The sequence below is a fragment of the Lontra canadensis genome, unplaced genomic scaffold (genome assembly GCF_010015895.1).
Source record: "Lontra canadensis isolate GAN:19392208 unplaced genomic scaffold, GSC_riverotter_1.0 scaffold33, whole genome shotgun sequence".
Taxonomy (NCBI): Eukaryota; Metazoa; Chordata; class Mammalia; order Carnivora; family Mustelidae; genus Lontra; species Lontra canadensis.
The window spans coordinates 2,427,860-2,433,859 of NW_022631027.1; the positions used below are offsets into that span (position 1 = coordinate 2,427,860).

Consider the following 6,000-nt stretch of genomic DNA (forward strand, 5'->3'; position numbering starts at 1 on the left):
TGTTCACTCTTTCAAGCACACCCATGAGTGAGGGGGAAATATCCGGATGGATGAGCTGTATTTGTTAACTCTGAACTAAAGTTCCTTTAGAGTTTCTCCTGGCAGGTCAGTTCTTTCCATTGTCACTGTCCCTGCTCCACTGTCCTGGGTTACCATTTTCTCAATTTAAGAAGAGAAACAAGTCATCAACAGGCTTCTATTCTCCTTCTATCTTTCAGAAATTTGTCAAAATAACTCATCTATCAATGACATCCCTCTTTTTCTTTTGGTTGTTTCCTTTTTTTTAGTTTTCTTTCCAGACGGTTTGTGTTCAGTCTGCCATCTTGCTAGAATGCTTGAAGTGACCTTGGGTGACATAGCTGAAACACAACAACTGCACCAATTTCTGCGCAATGCTGTTTTTAAATATAAGAATATGTTGTACAGCTTCAGTAACACCAGAACACAAGTTTAAGTATTTTATTACAAGAAAACAGGATTCAAAGGGCAAAATACATCCAGGTTTTCTTTTCTTTAAAAAAAATAAAATGAACAGAGTGCTATTCTTCTTCTTCTGTTGTTATTTTTCATTTTCATGTAGAATGTAGCTCTTGATATATAGCTTTAAAAACTTTTTTTTTTCATTTAGGTGATATCGTAAAAGCTTCTCTGTATGAAAACTTAAATGATTTTCAGTAGCAATTTTCCCTGTGTCCTTGGACCAATTTCTGATTCTTTTAAGACATGTTACCCACTGTGATATTAACGTATTACTATAAGAGTTGTAACAGCAGGATACAGCTTTTTTCTTCCTCAGGAGAGATAGAAGGGATATGTGCCTACACTTTGTAGGAGAATTTTCTTGACATCTAACTTATACTTTTGGCAGTATAAGTGCTATATAGTAACACTTCTCCACTTTAGCAAGCTTCTTCTAATGAACTCAAGGATATGTAAGCAAAATGCATTCCTCTATATCTATAACTCTCATAACTAGTTGTCTATAGATAACTGGAATATATTTATTCTATAAATATTTGGGCTGAGCACTATATTTTGTCCAGGGATACCACAGTAAATAAGACATCATGCTCTTTAGGAACTATTATGTCTAATGAGGAAATACAATTAAATAAACAGCAAATTTCCCCCCCCCCACAAAATGTGATCATTGCTATTGTAGAGTAACCATAAGAGGACATAAAAGCATATAAAAGGAAGAGTGAACCCCATGGAGGCAGTGGGTGGGGGGTGGGGGGAGTCTGGGTAAGATGTGGTGACTGAGGAGGTGACCCCTGAGCTGAGTGATCCTTAAAGGACCAGAATAAATTAGTCAAGGGAAGGAAGTTGAAATAGATGGGGTAAAAGAAACATTCCAGGTGTTCTGAGCAATATGTGTCAAGGCCAGGAGGCAGTACAAGTCATGAACAACTAACAAAGATGGTAAGAGATGAAACTGGAGAAGGAAGCAAAGACTAGATTCAAAACTATTTCCGGTATTGTGTATCAAAGAATATGGACTTCTTCCTGAAACAAGCATACAAAATTATGCTCAGTATAGGAGCAAATCCTTCCATGCTCGCCTGGAGCAAGTGCTGTTTTTTTTTTTGTTTTTTTTTTTTTTTCCCATAGATGAAGTAATAATGTAACAGGCTTTCATTACAGGATTACTGTGTGTAAGATACTGTATTTGGCAGGTAAGAAGTGAAAGCATTCAACCTCAACAGAGCAGAATATTTGGAGGTGCTGTGTGTTCTGGTGAGAAAGGAACATGGATAGGAGGAATGCTGGGTGGTAGAAGATAAAACTGAAAAGTTATATTAGAGCTTAATATCACAGTAAGTATATGGACTTTAAATAATAAATATGCTATCCACATTTTTTTGAGTAAGGAAGAAAATGGACTATATGTGCATTTTACCCAAAATGTGTATTCTTAAACTTTATTATAGTGCACGAGTCAGGAAATATATCACTTGGCTTGAAGCAATTTAAGCTCTACTTCTGTTTTAGTTAATTAAGGACCCAAGCTATCTAAATGAGCCACTATGGCTTCTTTTAAATATTGATGTTGGAGACAACTGCTCAGCAACCTCTTCAAATGCAAATTGAGGATTTATTTCAACTTGCCCTCAAGGAGCTCACCATCCAAATTTACAACCAAAAGCAGCTTTCATAAGCCCCCATTATTTATCTCTCTTGCTCAAAGACAGTAAAAAATTGAATAGCTATCAAATTTCATGGTAGTCTCATGGCTCCCTCTACATTTCTCCATCCTTTCGTCTGGGTTTTTCATTTGCAATCAAGTGAAGTTAAAGACAGTGGGCTAAGTCAAACCATGTTCCTTCTCCCACAGAAACTACTGAGACATCGTTTATCTTCTAAAAACAAGAAAGCCCTTTCTACCTCCTTCTTCCAAACAGGAGCTGATCTAGGTTGTGTGGATGTGAACCTTATTCATTTTGGGGGAGGGAAGGGACTCTTTAAGAAAACTGAGTACAAAATTAAGTACAGATTCCTATCTTTCCTCGTTGGAAGAATTTGGGAGGGGTCCTTGCAAATAAAAGGCCAAGCTTTATTAGCTTCATGGTAAATTCTCCCCTCATAAAGACCAAATAGATAAACATGCAATGTTCTCTCAAGAGTTGTCAATAGAATTTACACCTACATTGGTCATTTGGGTCTAAGAAATATATCAGAAACATGAAAATGCCATTAAAAGCCCCTGCTTTCTGCTATAATGATCCACATTTGCCAAAACCACTAGGAGCAGTTCTCATCTGAATATTCAGTAAACAGGGAAATTTTTGTGCATGGGCTGTCCTTCCCCCGCCCCTCTCTCTTGCCCTGTCTTTTAAGAATTTTACTGATTCTAGATTCCAAACTCTGACACTTAAGCAATGAACCTTTGCTTCATATCTGCCCTTTCAGGAAGTTCCACCCAGAGAACTAGGCCATTTTCAAATGCTGGCACCCATATAGCTAGGATAATAAGGTAGACGAGATGTGTTTTATCAGGTAGAAAAATAAACAAGAGGGGGAAAAAAAAGCGCTGCTTTGGGGCAGTGTCCTTAAAAGTCTGGTTCTGACGCCAATATTGGCTGCTACATTTAGCTGCTTAGTTCCGTGGAAACCAGTTGTATGACTCTGCAGATAAAAGGCTGTAGACCTCTGGAATACAGGCAAGTAGCACCTCATTATACAAATAGAAGCAACTCAACTATGCATGCCCTCAAACTGAGCTCAGTGTTCTGCTGCATTTCAAAAATATCCATCTGTTCCAAGAGAAGAAACAGGAAGTTTTGTTAATTATCTCTCACAACCCACTAGTTAGTTTCCAGAAAAATCACTAAAGCCATCTTTCCTGAATAAATTTAACAAGTAAGTTACAAGATGCAGCACAGTAAATAAACCTTACATTACTCCTTTGAAATGAACCAAATCTATCAGTTGGCCAATGGCACACTCACTGCCTCTAAGTCCTTTCCCATGTCCTCAGAGCTCAATGGACACAATTATTTTCTGTACAGAACTTTTTTCATATGACAATATTGGCTAATAAAGCATTATCACACCAGATAGATATAAAACACTAGATATTACACAAACTCTTGAGAGATATTTTCTGCTTTGTTATAGGCACAATTTTGTTTGAGGACTTCATTAAATCACCTCCTAAGTGTTCCCACTATTTGACAAAATAAATTCCTGGGTAATATTTTCTTGCTGGTTATTAGCTAATTTAAATAGGTGTCTCTAAAACTTCTTCCCCAGTCCAATTATGTCGTGTTGACGAAGATCCATGCCAGAATGCTATAATGGTATTAAGGATACACATGCCCATTTGGACCCCTGCCATCATTCTATAAATCATTGCCAATTATGCCAATAAAGCAGCCTGGGCCATGATTGATTTCTTAGTTATGCAGTCAGCTGTTCCACAACACTTTGTTTTCTTTCAAATGTCTCAACCATGGCCTCATTTCCTGAAATCGTGATGCTTTACATACCCCCCCAAAAGAGACATTTGTACACATCTGTTGGTGAGAAAAAGAGTTTAGAGATTCAGTGAAACCTCAGTAATTCCATCTAACTATTGGGAAGGATAATCCAAATGGAAAAACTCTGGATGGTGAATGATTTTTTTTTTTTTAATACAAAGTAGTTTTTTTTTTCTACTTTTATATCTCTACAACACTTCAAATTAATCAACAAAGAATCACTTTCTGAAGTGCTCAGAGTCTGTGAAATGTATGGTAAGTCTATAAAAATATAACAAATATTTAACATTATTATGACAGTTGCCTGTTAACTAGGGTCACTTCCTCACCAGCAGAGAGAAGCATAATATTATGGGATCTTTGAAGCAATCGGCTTTTATTTTTAGTAGAATCTATTATTTGCCAAAACTTAAATGTGTTTTTGATCAAATATCATGGATCAGGCCTGGATATTTGATATTTATTCAGATATTAAAGACTAGACCCAGCTGGAAAACAAAGTAATAGAGCGGAAAGCACATGGACCCTGAAGCCAAACAGACTTGGATTCAAATCCCAGCTCTAGCCTTCACTAGGTCTATAGGATTTATCTGTTAATTCAGCCAACAAATATGTATGATACACCTACTCTGGACTTCAGTGGGGGGGGAAACAAGACTACAGTTCCAATTTGGTGAAGGCAAAATCCTCTAAGTTAAATTCCCTCCAGTGGGGAGAAGAAAATAATCAAATAAAGGAAGAAAATAATTTTAAATAACATTAAATCTGTACAGAGTGAGTGGAGGGAGGCTACAGTGGGATAGCACATTTGGGTAGTCAGGGAGGACCTCAACAAGCAGATCTGAATGACACAGGGCAAAGGCTGGGATGGAGCAGATTAATCAAAGCAAAGAGACGAGCCCAGGGGTCCCGAGATGAAGCCAGTTTGGTGTGTTGACAGAAAAGAAATAAGGCCAGGCACTTGCTCTCTGAGTGACAGCTGTCTTCAGTTGTGAGAAGGAAATGGCAATGATGCTAATTTGGTAGAATTATCATAGAGATTTTATTTGCAAAGTTCCCCAGGAATGCCTAGCATATCTTAGACACTCAAAAGATGTAAATGTGGGATGCCTGTGTGGCTCAGTGGGTTAAAGCCTGTGCCTTCGGCTCAGGTCATGAGCCTGGGGTCCTGAGATCCAGCCCCTCGTTGGGCTCCCTGCTCAGCAGGAAGTCGGCTTATCCCTCTCCCACCCCCCTCTGCTTGTGTTTCCTCTCTCCCTCTCTCTGTCAGATAAATAAAATCTTTAAATAAATGAATAAAAACCCATGAATATGTCTTTCATTTTAAGTACCCTTGAATATTTGTCTGTCATGTTTAAAATATTTTCATAAAGACCAGCTTTGAAAGGCGTTCTACATATCTTGTGTGTGTGCAGTAAAAATTGATATTGATAAAATGGTCATGTGACTACCTGGGTCATTTAAAAATACGCATATTTTCTTCATTACGAATACACAAACATTCAAGACTGTTGGAATTGTCACACCACTGTGACTAGAATGAAGTCCTCATAATACACTTTCTAAAGTAGCCGCTTAACATAGTTAATTGTACTAACATAATCAAATGCATAAGCATCCCTCTTAACATTGAACTTAAAGTCACCCCTGGGTGATAACCAACTCAATCATACTACTTCATAATTATTACCCTAATATTTACTGAGGCCTAAGCTACTGAATTCTTCCAAACAATAAAAATGTCTGCATACAAAGGAAGCTACTTACAAACACAATTGAAGTCAAAGAGACAAAACCTTGAAGCTGTACAAGAGAGAAAACAAATAATTCCGTGAGTAATTCTACTTCAGTTAAGAAATATTACCAATTAAAAGAAGCTATCTTCTTTATTTAAAAATTCTAGTTGTCTAGAGATTAAATAGAAACTTGCTGATATGCATTACCTTCTCTATCTAGGTTCTTTGAGACCCCCAGGCCACAGAGAAAATGAATCATCTGTCCCACTTAAACAATTTTGCCT

General features: G+C 37.4%; 1 long non-coding RNA gene across 1 annotated transcript in view; it reads right to left on the reverse strand.

Moving 5' to 3' along the window:
- Positions 1–5,780, reverse strand: part of LOC116873326 — a 30,237-nt gene extending 24,457 nt beyond the window's left edge. Inside the window, exon 1 of the long non-coding RNA XR_004383789.1 lies at positions 5,748–5,780. This is a non-coding gene — a long non-coding RNA (uncharacterized LOC116873326). The remainder of the gene's footprint in view (positions 1–5,747) is intronic.
- Positions 5,781–6,000: the final 220 nt, after the last annotated feature.